Source organism: Labeo rohita, chromosome 1, assembly GCF_022985175.1.
Source record: "Labeo rohita strain BAU-BD-2019 chromosome 1, IGBB_LRoh.1.0, whole genome shotgun sequence".
NCBI classification, from domain to species: domain Eukaryota; kingdom Metazoa; phylum Chordata; class Actinopteri; order Cypriniformes; family Cyprinidae; genus Labeo; species Labeo rohita.
Window position 1 is genome coordinate 36,272,181 of NC_066869.1, and position 23,188 is coordinate 36,295,368.

General features: G+C 34.7%; 1 protein-coding gene and 1 long non-coding RNA gene across 5 annotated transcripts in view; one reads left to right on the top strand and one right to left on the bottom strand.

Annotated features, from left to right (window-relative positions):
- apbb2b (amyloid beta (A4) precursor protein-binding, family B, member 2b) overlaps positions 1–23,188 on the bottom strand; it is a 72,561-nt gene that overhangs the window by 48,414 nt on the left and 959 nt on the right. For all 4 annotated transcript variants that reach the window (XM_051108273.1, XM_051108283.1, XM_051108302.1 and 1 more), the window contains exon 2: positions 1,272–1,321. The gene's annotated coding sequence lies outside the window, so the exon portion shown is untranslated. The remainder of the gene's footprint in view (positions 1–1,271; positions 1,322–23,188) is intronic.
- Positions 9,492–11,023, top strand: LOC127164499 (uncharacterized). Its single transcript, XR_007827661.1, has 2 exons — positions 9,492–9,895; positions 10,761–11,023. It is a non-coding gene; the product is annotated as an uncharacterized LOC127164499 (long non-coding RNA).

The window sequence follows — 23,188 nt, forward strand, 5'->3', positions numbered from 1 at the left end:
ACAGGTGATTCTAAACAAGCATGTAAAGTTTTAGGGAGATCGGACCACAGCTGGCATTATAAAAGTTAAAAATCATCATATTTCTACTGTACATTAACTGGATTTGACAAAAAAATCTTTTTTCATGTGTGCTTCAATAATCGCTTTTTTTGTCTATCCATTTAAACTCCACAGAACCAAAACTTTCACACATCACAAAGTACAAAAACACACTGTAATAAGTAATCTGTACGAACTGACAGGTTTAATCCTTCTGATGAGATGTGGTTGTTTTATATGATATATAATTTAGAAATAAACATTGATCAACCCACATGCATGGTGCATGACAGCTTTGGTTGCTTGGACTTTCAATGGATGGAAAAAATGATGAGAGAATATTAAAAATAGCCTAATTTCATTTCCAAAGTCAAACGCAAGTCTTTTTGGTTTGGAACAACATGGGGGTGAGTAAATGATAATATAATTATATAATGAGAATTTTAACCAAAACTGTTTTTCAAGGAATAACATTTTGAATTTGTGTGCTTCTAAGACAAAGCTATTGAACGGCTTCAGAAGACTTGGAACACAGCATATGAGTCACGTTGAATACTTTCATGGTACTTTTATAGTGCTTTTATAGTACTTTTTTTGTCTTTTTAGATGTTGGCAGTATAATCCACCACTTTTCTTATATAAAACCAGCAGCTCTGGTATCCTGCTTAACATTTGATTTTGTGCTGAAGAATAAAGTAATGACATAAGGCAGATGGTGATGACAGTTTTCAATCAAGTGTGAACTATTTGTTTCAGAACAATAATGTAGTTTACATTCTATAAAATAAAACCTTTCAAAGCTCTATTGTTTGGAAAATCGCTCCACGCTATTGTTCCCTGGAATGTGCGTTACGAAATATTATTGCGGCAACTGGCACTTCATAGAGGACAGAATCCATCCACAGAAAGCTGCAGCCGGATTACACACACTAAACAACAGAATGAAATACGCCATTATAGCTCAGTTCTTTTCCACTCCTAACTCCACTTAAAGAAATGAATTCTGCAGCACTTTAAACAGACAGAGTTTGGCGTCTGGACACAACAGCTATAATCATAACACACACACACCCTCAAATCCACTGCAGTCTTTACGAGGAGCAAAAAAGCAGGAATGCAAGGGAAAACTGAGGAATTCTTGGCATGTCATTTTCAGAAGGCTTTAATTACCCATCTGAGAGAAACACACTCACAATCACACTCTTCTTTCATACACACACACACAAATATACCTGTATCTCTGTAGGCAGAGGTGCTTGTCACATTCAGATGAGGTTCCTAGCTGCAAAACAGAGAAACAGACAGTTAGTATGTGAATTAACAGTGTGTGTGTCACTTTAAGTTAATAGTAATAATAATACCAGACAGAAATACCAAAGAAAGCATCTAGAATAATAACTAAATACACAACTGACTGACAGTTTTAGCAGCTGAAAATAAAATGTTAAACAGACCACATAGAACAGAAGTAAATATGACCTGCTGAATAACCCAACTGTGCAAATCAGAAACAGAGAGCACAGTTCTGTGCAGCTCATCCCGCTGAGGGCGAGAGAAAGCAAGAGAGATGCTTGTGCTCACAAACAGGCGGACTGGTTAGATTAAAGGACGTTTATTTAGCTGCAGAAACAGGGAGGAACACGTATAGTCGGAGTTAACTGCTGCACATCTCTCTGCCCATGCCATAAAAGTGCATCCAATCAGTATCATGGTAGAAAAAACAAACATATAAACACACATAAACATATACACAAATACGCAGATGAATGCTGGGAAAGAGGCAAGTCGAGATCATATTTCAGAGAGAAGAAATCTTGCACACACACACATGCAAGGCCTTATATCAAAGACTTGCTTTCCAGCACACTGCACTCTGAAAACAGCTGCCAAATGACAGAGATGAAAAGAGGGAGGAAAAGAAAGAGAGATAGTGAGAACGAGTGCAAACGAGGCAAAGAGAAGAAAAGAAGAAAGAGAAAACCCACAGCACTATTGGGTTTCCATCAACATCTGTATAAACAATCCATGCGCATGCTAGAAGCTCAGAGACACACTTTGGTCCTAGTTTGCGTTTCTTTCAACACGCATACACTGATTTACCTTCTTCCCCCAAATGTTTTAAAATATAGGTTTTAGAGCTTAATACCATAGAAGAACCTAAACAAACATAGAACCAATACACTAATCTGAAGAATTTATGAAGAAACATCAAGAAGTGGTTTAATCTGAAAAGAATCATATAGTTAACAAAAGAACCTGGATCTGAGAGTTTTTTGGAAATGCCTCACAACAAAAGGAAAATCACACATGAGATCTCTTTAATATGCCAAGTGCCTCTCCTAGACAGCAAAGACATTAAATGGAGAACAAATGTGGACTTTTAAGTCTTTTGCTGCTTAGAACCCAAATGTGTTTTCTCATGTGAGTTTCAAAATAGATTTCAACAGTGTTACACACATATTTGCCAAAATGCCAACTTCTGCAACCAAAAGTCTGAGATTTCAGTATCAGATTTCAAACATTTCTCATCAAAGTCTCTCAAAACCAAATTATGTGAGATACGCTACTATTCATACCTTAGTTTGGATGTATCAATATCAAAATCTAATGATGCGATAATATCACAACATGTCCACGATACAATATTTATTGCGATATTTATAAAAAAAAAAGGCAAATGAAGACAGAAAAAAAAAATGCAAATTTTGTACACTTTGAGAGTTCACAATTATAAGCTTCAACCCATGTTCTTGACTAAGAAAACTTAAGTCAGAATTGACTTGTACCTTAAGTTTAAAGGGGATTCAACCCTTTTAATTTGTGGTATACTGTCTCAGTCTAAATTACATTCACATACACTAGTGTCTAAGCCAAACAAATTAGAATATAATTATAATAATAAAAATAATAGCAATTTTATGTTATTGTTATTCCAATGCGAGTAATAGCCATATATTGTAAAACAATTGCCCTCTAAAATAAATGAAAATGAGTATTTCATAGGTATATTATTTTTGCTTCACACTACAGCAGGGAAATTAAATACTTACTTCCTAATTTCTACACTTGAAAGTGATATTTTGAATTTGGACTGCAGTAACGTTACCCATTTAAATAGCTAGCTGTCAGCAATTTATACTGCACTTTTAAGCTTTTATTTTGATGGAAACAGCAGTAGAGCTTTCATGGAAATCTCCAGCCAGGATCACAAGTTGATTGCCTGAACGCTTCACTTTGAAATGTGCAATGAAAACAGACTTGATGAAGGGATTAGGCCATATTGTGCTTTCGGTTTTAGTTCATTTGACAGATAATGTTACTGTGCAAAAGCATAATGGCCCAAACCACAACTTTAAAGACCTTTTATGTCAGAATATTTTTTAACAAATCTGCACTTTTTGCCCAGAAGACTTATATTGTTTCATATCATCATTTGACTACGATAATATCGAAACAGTTTTGCTATCGCGATACCACGATATTGTTAATATCGTTACATCCCTATATCTTACTATAAGGTCTGATTCATTAGTTCTCTATGTAATATACATCACATTATACTACAGCGCTCTTGAATGTTTGAATTTAATTGGCTGACGAACATTCTGTGAAGGTGTGCAATTATTTTCAGGCAAAAGTCTTGCCCGTATTAAATGTCCATATCACTTCACCAAATGATTTTAGTTATATTATTACAGCCTAAAACAGCAAAACAACCAAAACCCACAATGACACTGACCAAGCTAATAAATATAGTAAACAATAGGATAAAACACAGAATTATTTCCATGTTTTTGACACAAAATTACATTTTACAATTAGAGATATATCAACTGATATATCGATTTACCAATGTTTTACCACATTTTTTATCATAATCTTCGTTAATCGTTATCTCTTTTGTAATATCGGATTCACCATCTTGTGGGTGTTTTGAGAATTGCGTCGATTTGTGTGCAAGATCGCCATTGCAGTGCGTCTGAAGGGGAGACGAGACAACAACAACGTTGTGCATACACTGTAAAAATTTGATGAGTGAGCTTAAAATAATTTGTTACCCTGCAGCCTTAAAATTTTAAGTTCAGTCAACTAAAATAAGTTTAGTCAACTTGAAATGTTAAGTTGTACTAAGTAACAACTTAGATATTTGTGTTTGCTAGACTTAACAGATGGATAAGTAACCCAGCTGCCTTTAAATTTTAAGTTGATTGAACTCATATATCTAAGTTGTCACTTAGTATAATTTATCATTTCAAGTTGAATAAACTTTTTTTGAGTTGACTGAACTTAAAATTTTAAGGCAGCCAGGTTACAAATTATTTTAAGTTGACTCAACAAATGGTTTTTTACAGTGTAGGTAAAGCAAACTTGCTTTGCTGTAATTAGTAACTTTATTTAACATAACAGCCATTCATGCACATATTAGATGTGTTACATAAATGCCTGATATGTAATTTATGCAGCTTGGCTCTAAGAAATAGAGACAAACCCGCTAATACACATCTAAATAAATACAGCTCTATGGAAATTATTTATTATCTCCGTGAGTGATAGCAGTTTGAGTATACTTCTGTGTGCATAGATAAACAGCACTTTGTCAGCCCGCATTTCAAAATCTAGAATGACAAAAACATTAGTAATTCTGATATAACATACCAGTTGAGAAATTACAATACAATGTTTTGTTTGTTATATTCCAATATTCCAGAGAATATTATTCAGTGAAAACTGTAGTTTAAAATGAAGATGACTCCTGTCCTTTATTCATTTTCTCTATTTGATAACATTAGATATTCTACATTTATTGTGCTTATTAGTGTTGCAGCTGATGACTTTTGTAAATAAAATGTTTTTATTGTTGTAATATGAATATTTAATTTAACATAAAAGATTTTGCTAATTTTCAACACTTCTTTAAGATGACTGAAAGCAGGAAAAAACAGAGTAAAGTATGGACTTACTTCTACAGTCATTTATTTACTTTATAACAGTAAATAAATATCGATTCTGCATATCGGTTATCGGGCACATAAACATGAAAATAATTGGTATTGGTATTGGTTATAAAAAAATCTATATCCATCGATCACTATGTATGATGTATGAAAAACATATGCTCTATTTCTTCTGCTCTCTCTCTTTTACAAGCACACACAGAAACATACACACGCACAGGAACATGTTGTTTGTGCTTCTCTGATGATTTTATAAGTAAAAATAGTTTAGTAACTTAAAAGCTACATGTCATTTCTCCCTAATAACAGCACTGTTCTTGAAGATGATGAACTTGCAGTTTCATTATTAGTAGAAACGCTGCTCCCAAATGATGCTGAGAGATGCACACACTCAGTTAATTCACACACACTTAATCTCTCTCTCTCTTCTTTTGTTATGTTATGTCTAATAACTTTGTCATTAACTGCATTAACTATTTTCTAATTATTCAATGGACTGATATGGTGCCCCAATTTTTTCAACTTCCAAAATACAGTTTAAATGCAGCTTCAAACGATCCCAGCCGAGGAAGAAGGGTCTTATCTAGCTAAACGCTCAGTTATTTTCATTGAAGAAATACAATTAAAATACTTTTTGATCACTTGCTCTCCATGAACTCTGTGTATTCTGACTCAAGACAGTTAGGGAATGTCGAAAAACTCCAATCGTATTTTCTCCCTCAACTTCAAAAATCATTTTAAAATCGTCCTACATCACTGCAGAAGTACCGACCCAGTCTTTGCAAAGAGAACATGCAAAGAAGATCAAACACCCTCAACAAAAAAAGATAAAACAGTGATATAAGACGATTTTGAAGTTGAGGGAGAACATGAGACAGGAATTTTTCGACATACCCTAACAGTCATGAACCGGAAAAAAACAGTTCAGGCAGAGTGAGACAAGACGAGCGTTTGATATTAAAAAGTATATAAATTGTATTATTTTTATGAAAATAACAGATCATTTAGCTAGATAAGACCCTACTTCCTCAGCTGGGATCGTTTACAACCGCATTTGGGATCGTTTGAAGCTCCATTTAAACTGCATTTTGGAAGTTCAAAATCAGGGCACCATATCAGTCAATTATATGGAGAAAAATCCTGAAATGTTTTCCTCAAAAAACATAATTTCTTTATGGCTGAAGAAAGAAAGACATGAACATCTTGGATGACAAGGGGTGAGTACATTATCTGTCAATTATTGTTCTGGAGGTGGACTTCTCGTTGAGAACAACATGAGTGCAAACTTCTATTGTTTATAAATTATGCTAATTATATAATTACTAAACGTAATTGTAGGGAAAGTTTCAAAAATGTTGTCCCAAAAAAAACAGCACTTCAGCTAATAGTCCATATCTTGTGTGCTGGCGCTGATCAAAGAAAAAAATGCTGACGTACGTCAAGCACAACCGAGATGAAGGCTGTTTTTTCTGATGCAGTCTGCTCTGATACAGCTCATATGAAAAGTGACAAGTATGCACAGATTATATCATTCCCTAATAACCACCAAAAGATTGAACATGATGGAACATCATAAATCAATGCTGTCACGCCAACAAACACACAGCTAAAGGTTATGTGAGAATCAGGAACATTTACTGACTTTGCTATGATAAATTTTGAAGGAATTGTGTTTATATAACACATTTTTAAAACAAAAAGTTCACCTAAAATAATAAGCATAAGAATAAGTATAAAAGTAAATGATCATTTATTTAATTGCTTTGCATTTTTTTCTATTTTGTAAGCATTTTTAAAAACTGGTTATATAGATATATATAGAAATAATTGTTGTGGAGAGATCAGTACATTCTTCAAAATTTCTCCTTTTTGTATTACAGAGGTATGAAATGATAATCAGTTACATAAAAAATGACATCATTTTCATTTTTGGGTGAACTATCCCTTTAAGTGTTTGAGATGTGTACGATTTAGGGCAAGAAAGCAACTGAAGATAAAAGGCACATAGCCTGGCTCAGGAACACACACGGAGGAGCATTCTTGTTCCTCTCGCAGACAAACACACAACCACAGTGTATTGTGTGAGAGCCAGAGGCACAGCACAGGAGCTGAAATGAGCCCAAAACCCATTTCCTGTTCCAGCAGCAGACAGGAATTGGGGGAGGGAGATGGTGGGCGTCACTAAAAACTAGTCCATCCTACTCAAACACGACCACTAATGCCAAACATCTGGAGTGGGCTTTCTCTTTCTCACACACACACACAAGCAAAGAGTATGAAAACATGCAACTATTACAGCCCCGCACCACTTTGGATAATGTTTCAGTGATGTCATCATGATGGAGGTGCCATTCCACAGCTCTGGTCTAGTGATGTCATAACCTTTGTATGTCATATTCAAAGCCAACTCATAACTCAATAGACACTCAATATCCCAAAGTGTCACTTCTACCACGGTATCATATATGTATGGGAACTGACTGGCTCAAGGTAAAGCAGGGCTGATCTGGTTTCAAGAACAATTGTATTAACCACAAAAAAGCTACATTTTTACATTGTACCGTAGTATAAATCAGTGTATTCACAACAAAATCTCATAAACAACTAGTTTTTAAAATTCTGCTATTGATTTGGGTAGGTGGGGATTGAAGTCATCACTGCGTGGAGTCTTTAAAGTCTCTGGCAGCAGCAGTGCACTGAGCTGCGTATTAGACTTGGCCACCGTACTTTCTTTATGTAAATATATTCAAAGGCAGACTCTAAAATGTCCAAACAGACTGTAATCCAGCAAAGAACAGTAAAGCTTTGTAACATTTTGTTCCTTCTTACAATATTCACAAGCAGTTTAAATACTAAAAAAAAACAAACAGATGGTATAGTAGAAATCATTTACCTCGTATTATAGATTTGATATACACTACCTTTCCAAATTGTGGGGTCTTAAAGATTTTTTGCTCACCAAGACTGACAGTTTTTAAGTTAACATATGAAGAGTTCAGATGCAAAAGCCTGACATTTTTCTTTAAAAGAAAAGCATTTTTATCAGCTTCCTATGTATAGGTTTCTGCCTAAGTACCGGCACTTCTGATTGGGCTGAGGCTGGGATTTAGTGAGTTTAAACTAAAGCCATTTGATGGATGTATACTATGTGTCAAGATCATTCAGTGGCTTTTAGAGGGTTTTGCATCTGAACTCTTCATTGATTCACTTAAATTTTTATATATTAACTTAATTTTACATTTTTAAAGATTTTAAATGCATTGCTATAATGGCAAAGATGAATTTCCAGCAGTCATTACTCCAGCCTTCAGTGTCACATGATTCTTCAGAAATCACTCTTGCTGAATAAAAATGAAAGTTTAAAAAAAAAAAAAACTACTTACCTTAACACTGCACTGACATTAAAATTCTGGCCAGTAATGATAAGCCAGTTAAAATATTTATGGTTTGGGCTTAAAATAAATAAATGAAAGCCTAAAAACTAAAATAAATTATCTTAAATACTTCCACTGATTTTAGGCACTGCAATATACTATGCAGTGTACTGTATTAAAGTGATAGTGCACCAAAAAAAATAAAATTTTGTCATTAATTACTCACTTTGATGTCGTTCCAAACCCATAAGACCTTTGTTCAACTTCGGAACACAAATTAAGCTATTTTTGAAGAAATACAAGAGCTTTCTGACCGCAACTACTAAGCTCAAGGGCCAAAACGGTAGTAAATACATCAATAAAATAGTCCATGTGACATCAGTGATTCAACCTCAATGTTATGAAGCTATGAGAATTCTTTTTGTGCACATTAGCCCTATTTGGACAGGACTAGTTTTCTTAAGTACATTTGAGATTTGATTCTTATCACCCGATGTCTGCAACTTTCATATATTCCGATGGGACTAACATTTCTGTGTTTATTACAGAGGTGGGAGGGTCTGTTTTGTACATCTGGGCATTGCAAAGCTCTCTGCATATATGTATGCAGCGTGCACTGCATATAGTCATGCGGCTTGATTACCTTTAGTATAACCACAGGTTACAAATACCATGGTTAAGCTATGGCTAGTATATGTTACTTTAGTTTAACCGTTTTATTTTTTAAATTATTAGTACTAAAAGTTACATTTTTTGTAAAGGTACACATGTAATTAAAACATTATGTATTTGATTCAGAAATGAAGATGAGTAATCTTACCTGATGCTTAACAGTTTAAGTGATCTGGCTCTTGATTTTATTATTGTTATTTTTTTATTTCTTTGATGGGATGCAAACATATCAAAAATGTGTGCGGTAAGAGCGTCTACGGTAGTGAAAAAATCACAGACATTCGCATTCGGACAGGATTAGTTTTGTCTGAGGATCACTGAGTTTGCTGAAAAACAGTACATAATTTGCTTTGGAATTATTACAGAGGTTGTGTAAAGAAAAACACAGACTTGGCAGATTCAACTAAGAAAAAAATTGCACGGACCTATTGTTCATAGTGTTGTCAAAAGACCCGGTACTTCGGTACCAAGTCGGTACTAAAAAAAATTAAATGTTACGGTACCAGGTTTTCTTAAGTACCGGTGGTACCGAGCACCCGGTCAACCCGGTTCTTGCTGCGCTATGCAAAAAGTGCGCAGTTGCGTCTTCTTCATAAAAGCACAAAGACACGGCGACCGGTGGTGCTGCTGATGCGGCTGCTCTGAATCCGCTTGTTGAAAAGAAAGGAGGAAGGAGCCACGTGTGGAAATATTTTGTTTATTTATTTGCTACTGATGACAAGGGCAACATCATAGATCATCAGAAACCCACTTGCAAACGGTGTCATCGAAGTTCTCTCTCAAAAGGAGGAAATACATCGAACTTAATAAAACACCTCAAAGACCGACACCCAGATTTAATGAAAGTTCAAGCAGGTAAGTTTTAATTTTATTTTATATTTAGAGCTTCTGTTATAAAAATTATACGTTAAATAAACATCGCCATTTGCTTAGTTAATCGTTAGCATAAGCGCGACTAATGCTAACGCGAGAATTAGAATAAACTTCTTTATTAAGTGTTTAATGCTCCTATAGCATTTATTTAAAAAAAAAAAAAAAAAAAAAACAGGACATGATAGTGTACTATTTTTACACACCTGAGGCTTTTAAATGACCCGTGTAGCTAAAATATGTGTGTTAGAGAACAAATGTACAAATGTATGGTTAATGCCTTAAAATCGGTCCATCAGAAAAGCAGTTCTAGGCTATGAAATATAGTTTGCGCAGTTTGATTAAATAAAAGTACAGTCAAATACAGTCCTGTATAGTTTGGTAAAATATACTATTCATTAACATGACTTAATATATTATCTAACATAAATTTACAGTGAGTGAACATTAATTAATGTGTATGAATGTTGTTTTATACAAACATTTGATCGTTCATGTTTGTTTATTGTGCGTGTAATAATGTCAACAGATACAACTTTTAATTTAAAATAAATTATGAATACATTTTGAAATTAAGAAGAATAACTGCTATGTAACACTTGTTTATTAAGTCATGTTAAATGGGGTCTTTTTGTAAAGTGTTTTTAATACGACAGTTTCCGTCTGTGTAACATTGATATCTTACACTCAGTATAAGTAATCTTATCTAACTTTGTTATAAAAAGCTGAGGTTTGTTATTTACTGAAAAGTTATATATAAAGTTCTGTTTAGCTGGTGTCAATCTAATATTGCATTTAGTTAGACTCAGCCCATTGTTTTACTGAAGTATATTATATTTTCCTTTTACAGCTGCAGGCTGAGGAAGACCACGAACCAAACTCCTAAGCAGACAATGGTTCCAGATGCTTTTGAGCAGCAGAAGTACGACAAAAAGGCAAGAAAACTGAACCGAGCTGTTGCTGAATTCACATGTATGGATTAAGTGCCAGTTTATACAGTGAAAAATGGGGATTCCAGCAAATGCTTCATCACCTCAGCTCAAAATACCAGCTTCCAAGTCAAAACTTTGTTTTATTTTTGTTTGTTATAAATAAAAATAGTGTGTTGTTCAATTCATGTTTTTGTGTTTTGATTTGGTACCGAAATTGGTACAGAGAACTGTGGATTTTCACTGGTATTGGTACCGAATACTGAAATTTTGGTACCATGACAACACTAGTTTAAAATGTTGAAATTGAGAGTTCTGGACTTTTTTTCACTGAAATAAATGTTTTTGTTATTATACAGAGAGTAAAGTACCAAAAAAAAGTACAGTTCGGTACCGGCACCCCTGTCCCATCCATCAACCTCCCCCCGGCCCCAAAGCTGTGAACCTAGGGGAAACACTGATGTTCTTACTACCTTTCTGAGCCTTGAATGTGATAGTTTTGTTGCTGTCTATCCAGGGTCATTTTTTGGTGAACTCTTTGTATTTAGAAATATAGTATTTTTTTAGTAGTGTTAGCTTCTTATGTTAAAAATATAGATGCAGGATGCCTGTGACCTCAACACAGATTTCAGAACAATGAACGGAGCGGATGCACCACAATAAACATGACTTACAAGCCATTACAGCAACATCTACACACACACACCTCTTCATACTCACACACTACAAGGAGGATGAAAGGAACTTCAGCTAGACACAATAAAGAGTGTGAGAACAAAAAAAAAGCTGGCCGGACACAGTGTGTGTGTGTGTGGAAAGAAGCATGATCTATATTAGCCAGCAGGATGAGTCCATTGTTCCTAGTATTTCCTCTGAAAATCAGTTAAACTAAATGCAAAAATGTGTGTTGACCTGTGAACATAAAACTAAGCATTGACAAATCACAGCAAAGTCTCGATATTACATAAAACAGCTTACACAGGGCTTATCGCTCCCTCTCACTCTGTATAACTCTGTAACTCCTGATCAGATTGTGTAGCAATATATTTGTACTAATGCCCATTAAAACCAGCAATCTGCAGTTTAACAGGCCTTTGGCCAACAGATTTTCAGACCACTCTAGATTATGCAAAATGGGAGTGCGCACACCACGTTCAGTTACCCAGTGGTGTGCTTCCCAAAAGCATAGTCAGTCACATGTTTTGTCGTTCGCAACATAGTTCAATGATTCAGTATTTCCCAAAATATTCCAGTGAACATTTGCAAACAGCATCGCAAAAGTGTGTGGTTGGAACTACAGTTTCGACCTGTGGTTAGAGGTACAGTTTCCTGTTATTATGACATTATAGACTTAAAGAGGACCTATTGTGCAAAATTCACGTTTACATGGTGTATGAACACTGATGTGTATCCACAGTGTGCGTAAACAACCAGCCTATAATGGTAAAAATCCACCAAGTCCTATTTTTATAATCCCCACAAATCAAAAGCAGTGTCTGAAATTACTCACCCTTGTGTTGTTCCAAACATGTAAGACCTTCGTTCACCTTCAGAACACAAATTAAGATATTTTTGATTAAATCTTAGAGTTTTCTGACCCTGCATAGACAGCAATGCAACTACCACAGTCAAGGCGTAAAAATGAGTAAATAATGATAGAATTTTCATTTTTAGGTGAACTATCCCTTTAAGTAATCACCAGCAACCACACAGCATCAACCTGGCAACCACCCCAGAACACTTTAGCATTAATAAAACATCCTGATAATTCAGTGATCCTCTTGCTTTTGGCTTGATAGGTGAATACGAAATTACATCAGCAGACATGACCGGTGTGAAACATATACGCACATACACTCATACCTCTGGACCTGTCAGGTTTGAGAGCGCATTGCTTTGAGGCATGAAAATTAGCATAAAAATTACCATCTGCACCTGACAGCCTTGACAAAACATATACACACGCACTCACACGCAGCTAAAAAAAAAAATATTGGAAATGCAGATTTACTTTCATGTGCATATGTAACCTGCATCTCACCTCATCAATCTGTCAAAAAATAAAACGAACAAAAGAAACAAGATGGACGTCGACAGAATTTGTAGACAGGAGAAGATTGAATACGCAGAGGAACTTTCTAGAAGCTCCAGTGTTTGTGCGTTTCACATCTCCAAGCCAGACATGCCTGACACGACTTCATTTCGGTACAGCACAGACCGAAGGTCGAGCAAGGAGAGACAGACAGAATAATATACAAATTCATTCAGAAAAACAGCATAAATATGTTTGCATTTCTCAAAAAAGCATGAAGAAACATAAGCCTGGCTGGCTTTTGATTGACATGCCAATACACAGTCACTCTGAACAAACACACAGAGGAATGTGAGTCAGTGTGTATTCTGGCTCTGTGAAAACATCCACAGGAAATAGGAAGTGATGTCAGGCTTGTCAATAATCGTGACCTTTTATTTCAAGGGACCAGTGAATTTAATTATCAGGCAAAAAACGAATCAGTTCAATGCCAAGCAAATAATGCAATCCAACCCAAACACACATTCAGACTTGGAAATCCATATATTTTCAAACACGTGAAAGAGTCCATCTTTCTTCATGAAAATAGACCACATGGCTGAAATTAAGAGAGGAGGAAAGAAAATGAGAAAGGGGGAGAGATGAGAACAGGGAGCCAGAAATGACAATACAAGCCTCCTATTGTTAGGCCAGGATAGAAAACAGGCGTCGGGACACACATATACACACACAGCGGGAATGAAACAGCACTTTCATAATCCTGAGTCAACCCCAAGGCAACTGTTGGTCAGATGAGAGGAGAGTGATAATGTTACATACACACACACACACACACACACACACACACATTAAAAATGACAGTGGGATCGTGGTATGATCTTCCACCCCCTTCTGTGGAAAGCAGGACTGATTAAGGATGAATGATGAGTCTGGCTGCTCCCTCCTCAGTTCTCTAAAGTTAGTCTGAGGCCAGCAGCCCACTAGACAATTTTTAAGCCGATTTTCGGTCGTAAGCTTTATTTACACAGTCATTGGAGAATCAGAGGGAGGTGGTGCACGCAGCCGCATCTCTCGGATATGATCCAAACTTTTATTCGGCAAACACAATGCCACATATGGTAAATGCTGATTGCACAGAAGGGACAAATACACAACCACACATATCAAAAGAGTAAATCTGCTCCATAAATTGCACCATAATTCAGGGGTCATCAGATGCAAAATTCACTTTTATATGTTGTTTGAACATAAATGTGTGTTGGCAGTGTGTGTAACAACCCTATAAAGATAAAAATCCACCCAGTGTTTTCCCCAATAATAATAATCACTTTCTCATATCAGGCTGTTCTGAGACTCTTGGCAGAATGGCGTAGTTCTGCACAGGCCCCTCCCATGATAGTTGACTGACATTGGTGTTTTACCTTAGTCCCACCCTGAGTGAGCTGTGAACAGTCCGCAATTGTTTTGACGCCTGAGTAGGTGTAGACAGGAATCTCTCCTAAGCGACTGAGCTGTTCTGTTGTTGGATGTAATAACGAACATAGCAGTCATTTACTCCTGACATCTGAGCTGCTGATGATGCAGTGAATTACTTTCATTTTTGAAGGGAATGTGTCCCCTGATCTGCCTAAATGCACCTATGTTCGTCCAAATAATTTGTGATCCAGCTTCACCTACACAGAAGAAGTGAGTATAAGGGTTTTTTAATGAATCTTTGCAAATTGGCTTTCCTAATAACGTGCTAGTTATCAAGTTTCAAGGCTAGAGCACAGCTCATCACCCCACAAAACAGAGGGGTGTGGTGAGCAGAGCTCATTAGCATTTAAAGAGACATAAACCGAAATGGCTCACTGTGAACAGGGCTGTTTTTGACAAGGTAAAAAGGGTGTTGTTTCACACTGCCACTGAGAAATTTTAAACAAAGTATGTCATAGACTTTTCATTAAGACCTTAAAAAATCATATGAACTTGTGGAAAATGGGCACAAATGGGCCTAAGTTTTACATGGTACTCCTTCATTTATTTCCCAAGCTTCACGTTTATTTGATGGTAAGCTGCAGGTATTTGGAGAGAAGTCCTTTTTATTTTATTTTATTTTTGGTATTTTTACATTTATTTAGAACAGTTGGAGAGAGGACAAAAAGTAGGAGAGAGAGGACCATGAGGCTGGGACTTTTGAATTGCACTACATGTTTTATCTAAAATAGTCAAAAATTAAAAAAAAAAATATATATATATATATATATATATAATATACTATATATAGCACAAAATTTTGAGCACATTTTTGTTTTGAGACATTGATGTCTTGATGTCTTTAACACTGAAAATAAACGAAGGTCCTACAGGTTTGGAACGACATGAGGATGAGTAATTAATAACATAATTCATTTTTGGGTGATCTAACATATGACATTTATGAATCATTTCTTTTCAGTTATTCAGACAAAAGATTTTTTAACTTTCCTGTGAACTAGTGGTTTGGATCAGACTCAGTAAGTGAATCACACAGAGCCATTAGAGACTCCCTTCAACCTAATTTCATGAGAAAACACAACTAGGTTACGTTTAGCTGAACTGGTGGAGGATTTAGTATGAATGAGTAAGAAAATATATAATTTTGAGGAAAAAACAAGCATGAAGGTCCACCCCTAACCTCACCAATTAAACTTAACCATCAGTGGGAGCAGATTATACGAAAACGTACAAATGCGATTGTACAAATGAATATAAATTCACCCCCAATTTTCCATGATGCTAAATAGTTACAAACTGCCATTAGAATTAGGGCTGCACGATTAAGCCAAAAATCATAATTGTCGATTATTCCCTTAAAATTATAATTGCAATTATTAATTACAATTATCACAATTCACATTGAATGATGTTTTGAATAGCTTTTATACCATGGTTTGAAGCAACTGTATATCACATTTTTATATATAGTTTCTTCTTTAAATATAGAGTAAAAATAAAGTAAAAATTTTAGAATTAAAACAATGAGAAAAAAGCCTTAAGATAACCTGTAGGTCATCTCTCTCACACACACACACACACACACATCTTAAGAAAGCAGAATAGTTTAAGTAAAATCACAATTAGATATTTGATCAATTGTGCAGCCCTAATTAGAATGTGTTGCTCCATTACTAAAATGCAAATTATTTTTCGATTATGTCTGATTCGAAATGAACCAGGAATGATTGTTGTGATAAATGATATTCTAAAAAAAAACAACAATTATTTAATTTAAAAAACAACAACAACAACAACAATTATTTCACAAAAAAGGTTTACATTTTTTGACAAAACCCAAATGCAAAAGTTAGGGTTACTACAATGACAGCATCAAACTAAACCGTTTCTGAACAACCATCTTGATGGTTGAATAAAGTCGTTATTTTTGTTTTCTTTGTGCACAAAAAGTATTCTTGTAGCTTCAAAAAATTACAGTTGAATCACTGATGCCACATGGACTTTTTTAATGATGTTCTTACTACCTTTCTGGACCATGAACATGTCAGTTGTGTTGCTGTCTATGCAGGGTCAGAAAGCTCTCGGTTTCATCAAAAATATCTTCATTTGTGTTCCAAAGATGAACAAAGGTCTTACAGGTTTGGAACAACATGAGGGTGAGTAATTAATGACAGAATTGAACTATCCCTTTAAGTTGTTTCAAAGTAGCCTGTGGCTACTTCAGCTTCACAGAAACAAAGTAAGTACCCTGCAAACGTTAAGTTTACAGCCTTCATTCAATTCCCGTAATCATATAATCTTAAATGAACACTTCAGCAGGCTGAAGCTCATTGCCTGCAGTAAAAGCACCTTCCTGTAAAACAATATAACAGAGCAATAACCCAACAGTGCAGATGTACCCCTGTACTACATACAACCCCCTCTCTGCCATCAGCTGCAGTCTCTCCACAGCACCACCCTCTCGGCCCCCTTCCCTTTCTCCCTCTCTCTCTTTCTCTATCGCCCTCTGACTCACTTTTTCCTCAGTCAGCAAGTCCAGACCCTTAAAGAGGGAGACAGAGACGTAGTGCAGCAGCCTGCTGGAATATAAACCAACACACACACACACAGAGTATGCCCAGAGGACGCTGCTATTAGCAGTGACATCACATCGCTTACCTAAAAAAAACCACACAGGCTGCAACAAGGATACCAGATCCTGTATGAAAATGGTTACCAATATACTGACATGGCATATCACTCCAGCTGCTGGTGATGTGTGTGTGTGTGTGTGTGTGTCTGTATGTGTGTTTGTGATAAAGTAAGATAGAGAGTCAAAGAAAGCAATGGAATAAATGGATGTATAAAACATGAGAAATAGGATTTTGTTTCATCTGATATTTAGGATTTATAAAATATTTATGCTTCAAGTCTATAGAGTTTGTTTTTTCTGCAAAAATATACAAGTACATACAAATGCAGAATAGGAAAATATCAGGCTCATACATTCCAAAGCTCAACAATAAGTATGGCCTGCTGGTTTGAGGCCAATGTGAGAGAGTTCTGGGCTGTGCCGCAATCTTATTACATCTTACATTCATTAATCTTGTGCTTTAGGCCTCAAAGATTTAAACTTTTTTTCAAAATGTTGTTGTGGTTTTGTATATTTAAACAGGTAGCTGGCTAACAAAGAGGTTTTTTCAAAACTGAATTGTAAGAAATTCTTAAAAACATTAGTTAGAATTAGTTGAAAACAACATAAGCAAATAAAAGGTGTTAACACCTGTATAATTTCTACCTATGAAGTAATTAAAATAAGCAAATTAAAGCCATTTTTATTAAATAAAATTCAAAAGATATATATTTTTTTTCTTGGCAAATGTATTTTTCTTATAAAAATAAATTTCTAAAAATCAAACTGAACATTTGGGGCACACAAAAATTACAAATTTTTTTACAAAATAGCATGTGGTTACTTTAGCTTAGTAAAAACAAATATAGCCTGCTCACTTATTTAAATTGCCTGCTGTAAAAGCACTTTCCTGGAACATTAAAATTAGTGCTGTCAATAGATTTTTAAAAAATGAACAAATGAATCGCACATTTTTTCTATTGGGATTAATCCTACCTAACAATAAAGTTTTTAAATATACTTTCATATTGAAAAAAATTCACATTCAGTCTTTAAATTAAGGTAGAAACAACATAAAGACCATATATTTTTTAGTATTTGTTAAATATTTTTTTATGACTGAAGGTGAGTATCAATGATACCAACATTACTGATGTCTCCAGGAAACTCTTATTTTTTTCTTAATATTTAACCATTGACTATAGCCATTCAACATTACAGTATAATTGAGAGATATCAATTTTAAAATGTATTAGTCTAAAATATCAACTTCTATTTAAAATGAACTTCACAATAAACCAAATATTCACCTGTGCCCTTCAACAAGTAAGAATTTTACAGAAATTGAATAAAGTTATCAAACACTAAATACTGAATTAAATATAGATTAATCCATAAAGCTCAAAAAGTTATTGATTTCCTATTTTTCTTTTGTTCTTTAATTAACAGACATCACAGCTATTGTTATTTGGCTGCTATTACTTTAAGAGCTGCCGCTGCTGAAGTTCACGTGGATCTCACATGCATGCTCGTACTTTCATGTGTGGTTTAATATGAAATGATACAAGCTACAGCACGTGCAATAGAAGCGCACATGCTACAAGCACAGTACAACAGCTGACAGGACAGGTAAATTCGTTTTTACTGACATAAGGCCTAAAATATCTCATCTGACCACAGTTCACTGTTGTTCTACTAAAGCTCCTTGTTACCTGTACCTTTTTGACTAGCACTTGGCGCTAAAGTGAAGTTGGAGTGAGCATCTGAAAAGTCTCTCATTCGATGTGGTCGTAAAGATGTTCTGCGACTAAATAAACACACTCCTTATCAAGAAAAAAAGTGATACAAGCAGTTGTGAGTGTGTTGGCCATCCCTAGCCACGCCCTTCCATTAAATATTTTTTCATTAAACTGGAAAAATGAATCGCCTGCATCAATCCTTAAACGCATACCTCAGGTCTTTAGCAACCCAGGACGTCATTACCTCTCTCTCCTTTATTTTAGTTAGACATCAAAGAAGAAGTACTAGACATCAGACATTAGACATCAACTTTATTAGTATTGCCCTATCTATTCATTATAAACAATATAACAAAAAAAAGTGAAAGAATGTCTGTTTTCTAATAATTTTTTATAAAAAGTGTATAGGGTTCCTAGAGACCCAAGGTGTGTATTAGTGTATGTATTTTTTCTGCGCAAAAATATTCAAATATCTGATGACTCAATACATGCAATTCACTTTTATTCCTTGAGGTGGCACTGTTTAATAGACAATAATGACATGACGTTTCACTCATAATTACCACAGGCATAAAACAAAAGAATATCATCAGCAAAAATGTAACTGGTTTGAATGGCTTTACTGCAGAGCAATTGCTGTACGCAATACAATATAAATGACACTGGTGGATGTGGTGAATAAACTGTCAGCGATCAAACTATTGATTCTGAAGTCATTGAAAACGATAGTTTTGCTAATATGGTTGAGATTACGATTATGAGCCAGATGATGAATGTACTGTGGAAGTGTGCTCTGACGATGATGGCAATGGTACAATCATCTCCTCAGATTGAACCCTTCCAAGTTTCAAAAGGTAACGAAATATGCTTTATTTAATTCTGTAATTGTTCTTAAAATATCAAAAGAGGTTTCTGCTATTGCAGCACTTAGAGATCCATCCATGCTGGATACATAGGTCCAGGTCGCTAAAGACCCGAATATGTAATAGTGGTTGGTGAAACATTCATGCATTTAAGGGTTCATTTTGACAGCACTAACTTGACTTTGTGGTGACGCAAGAGAAAATATTGAAAGGGCAAATAAAAATCTTGAGATAAAAAATTCTTATTCTTGAGCTATGCAATCAAAAAGCCAAAAGCAATAGTTGGATGCATTTCCACACTTTAATGTGTCTCATAGGAAAAACTATATTTGCGGCAGAGCAGTATGAACATGACGGCAGTTGCTGCATCATATCAAGGAACGTTCCGGGTTTAACACAAGCTATGCTTTATCTACAGCATCTGTTCCAACAGAAAATAATTTGCCCTTCAGTTTGTAAAATGAGCAAAAATAATGTTTACAGCAATGCATCTATGAAGTAAGCTGACAGAGCTTGTTTTGAATCTGGAAAATTCGTTCTAATCTTTCGTTATAAAATATCAGCAAGCCTTAATTTTGAAAGTCTTAAAAAGACAGAAAGATCTTGAACGTGGAAACAGTGATCTATAAAATATCATGATTTGGCAACAGTCAGCACTGCCAAAGTCTGTTCAGTACAGTCAGTCAGCTAGTAATTTCGAAGCATTTATCTATCACTAAAAGGATTTAATTTTACACACATTATATTTTTTTAATGGTTCTGCAAATACTCTTGGGTGAATATGAATTGTGCACCAAGAAATAACTGTAAAAATGCAAATTGTAAAATGTTGCCATTAGTTTCCTTAGGGGTTCTTCTGTCTTCATTGTTATATGACCATTTCAGGCTACGTCACATACCAAAAATGCTAGCTTACGAACATCAAATGTGGTAGCCCCCACATACCCTAAATATATACATCACTCTTAACCTACAATAATGCCTGGACACCACCAGTCTAAATATCCTGTGACAACAAGCACATTTACACCCAAACAAAATCATGTTTTTATACAGGCTGGCAATCTGTGCACTGAGAACCAGATAAAGAAGTATTGTGCTAACAGTTTGCCAAAATATAACCCATGATGAATGTTATAACAAACATTGCATCAGACAACAAATCCTGACGAGCACAGGCTCTGGAAATGAGACTTTATGACCACAACAGCCCTCAGCAAAACATTCCAGCAGGCTCTCATTCCTGAAGCAGCGACCTTATCCCAACCAGAGCACAAGGAAATCTGAATCCTTAACAAGGATACTATTTTCACTATACCAGACTAACTGAGCTGCTGTTGCACAACAGACAGGCATGAAGTGAAGGGATAAAAGTCAAGTTTAGGAGATCAAGAATTGGGTTTAAAAAGACAAGAGCCACTGAAAACGCCAAAGGTTTAAGCTAAGATTTCTATCATTATGCACACTAGACAGTTTTTATGATTCAAAATCTCGAAACCAGCACTCAGTATCTGCAACATAGATTATCTAAAATATGGCATAAAGTAGCAATTTGTATAGCTCTGCATGGGACAACTAAAAGCCTGAGACCATGTTGAAGACCATATTCTAAACATATTCACACCAACCAGTAACATACCAATTAATTGAGATTATTACATAGGCTAAATCAGGCATTTTCACATTACGATCCTCCTGCAGTTGACATCCTTCCGAAAATTCAATGGCAGCTATATATTTTTAAATTCAGACTTTGAAAAAAATATGAAGTGTGATATAAAGACAACAAGCTGTTTCAAAAATTAAAAATAACTGGCTTTAATGTTGTCATGGTACTAAAGCCAAAGAATATGATTAAAATATTATCTAAAGAATAATTACCCTTATCTTTTTTACATCCACTATTACAAAATAATATATGTATAAATCTTCAACATAAATAAAACATATTTTGTTTTCATTTTCTAAAAACAATGAAATACTTATTAATATTTGTTATAATCTCATGATTTTTGACAAGTCTTTTGAAAACAGAAAGAACTGTATTTGGAAAATATACACTACCACTCAAAAGGTTTTTTTGACTGGCAGTGCTTTGTTTTTCACAGTAAGATTTATGTTTTTTAAAGAAGTCTCTTCTGCTCACCAAGCCTGCATTTATTTGATACAGCAAAAGCAGTAATATTTTGAAATATTATTGCTATTTAAAATAACTACTTTCTATTTGAATTTAAAATGCAATTTATTCCTGTGATCAAAGCTGAATTTTAAGCATCATTATTTTAGTCTTCAGTATCACATGATCCATCAGAAATCATTTTAAATAATGATTTGCCGTTCGAGAAACTTTTTAAAATTATATTTTAAAATACATTCATATAGAAAACAGTTATTTTAAATGGTAAAAATATTTCAAACTTTTACTGTTTTTGCTGTACTTTGGATCAAATAAATGCAGGCTTCGTGAGCAGAAGAGACTTCTTTAAAAAATATTACAAATCTTACTGTCCAAAAACTTTTGACTGGTAGTGTATATAAATAGTCATTTTATTTCACATATTTAATTAATGTCTCAGTTTAACAAGCTAACTCTGAAAGGCCTAAAAAATACATTTAAAAAAATAATTAATTTGAATGCCTTTTTTCAATCAAAACAATGCTGGCCTGACAATATCACTTATATCAGAAAAAAAAAAAACATAGTTCTCCCAAAAATTAAAATTTATCATCACTTACTTATTTTTTTATTTCTATTATTCTATCATTTCTGTCCATTCATTGCAAGTTCATACCATTAAGGTTTTTATTTGCATATAAACATTAACTTGACACAAACCTTATTGTTTCTTGTGCTTAAAGTGCACACATTCATCAAAACACCTAAACTAAAATCTTCATCATATAACGTGTTTGTGTCTCTTCAGAAGAGCTTGATTAAATTGCTAAATTCATATTTTATATGGCTGTTATAATGTCTTTATGTACTTTCTGAAACTTGAGAATTACAAAAATAAACAAATGTTGAACAAAAATGAACAAAAGATGAACAAATGTCATTTGGCTTTGGAACAACCTAAATAAATAATGAGACAGTTTTCATTTTTGGGTGAACTATCCCTTTAAATTAGGATGATACAACATTTTCACTGGGGCCTTGCTGTTGTACAGTATTTATTATAAATATTAATATGTTACTTTACTAGTATTCATATTTATACAATTCTATATCAGATTGTTTATAATATTTATATTCATGGCCAACGCTAAAGCTTATAAACAGTGCAGCAATGAGAGGAAAGACAAACCCATGAAGCAATCACACCCCACATCTCTTGTGGATTAAAGTGGAAGGCCCAGAGATGCAACTCAGTGGAAATGACCGCTTATAGTTTACAAACACACTTACAAGATCAGATAAACAAACAAGACCAATACTGACAATTCATTTGGCGACAACACCGCTTTCCTGAAATGAAGCAACCAGCTTTGAAGTAACAACAATTCCCAAAGCTGCTCTCCATGTTGCATATGCCTTATACAATTCAGTCCATGAATTATAGGAGAACTAGAGATCGCAAACGCCTTATTGTTAAAGATTTCGTGCTGGTCTACAGTATAATTGTCTATT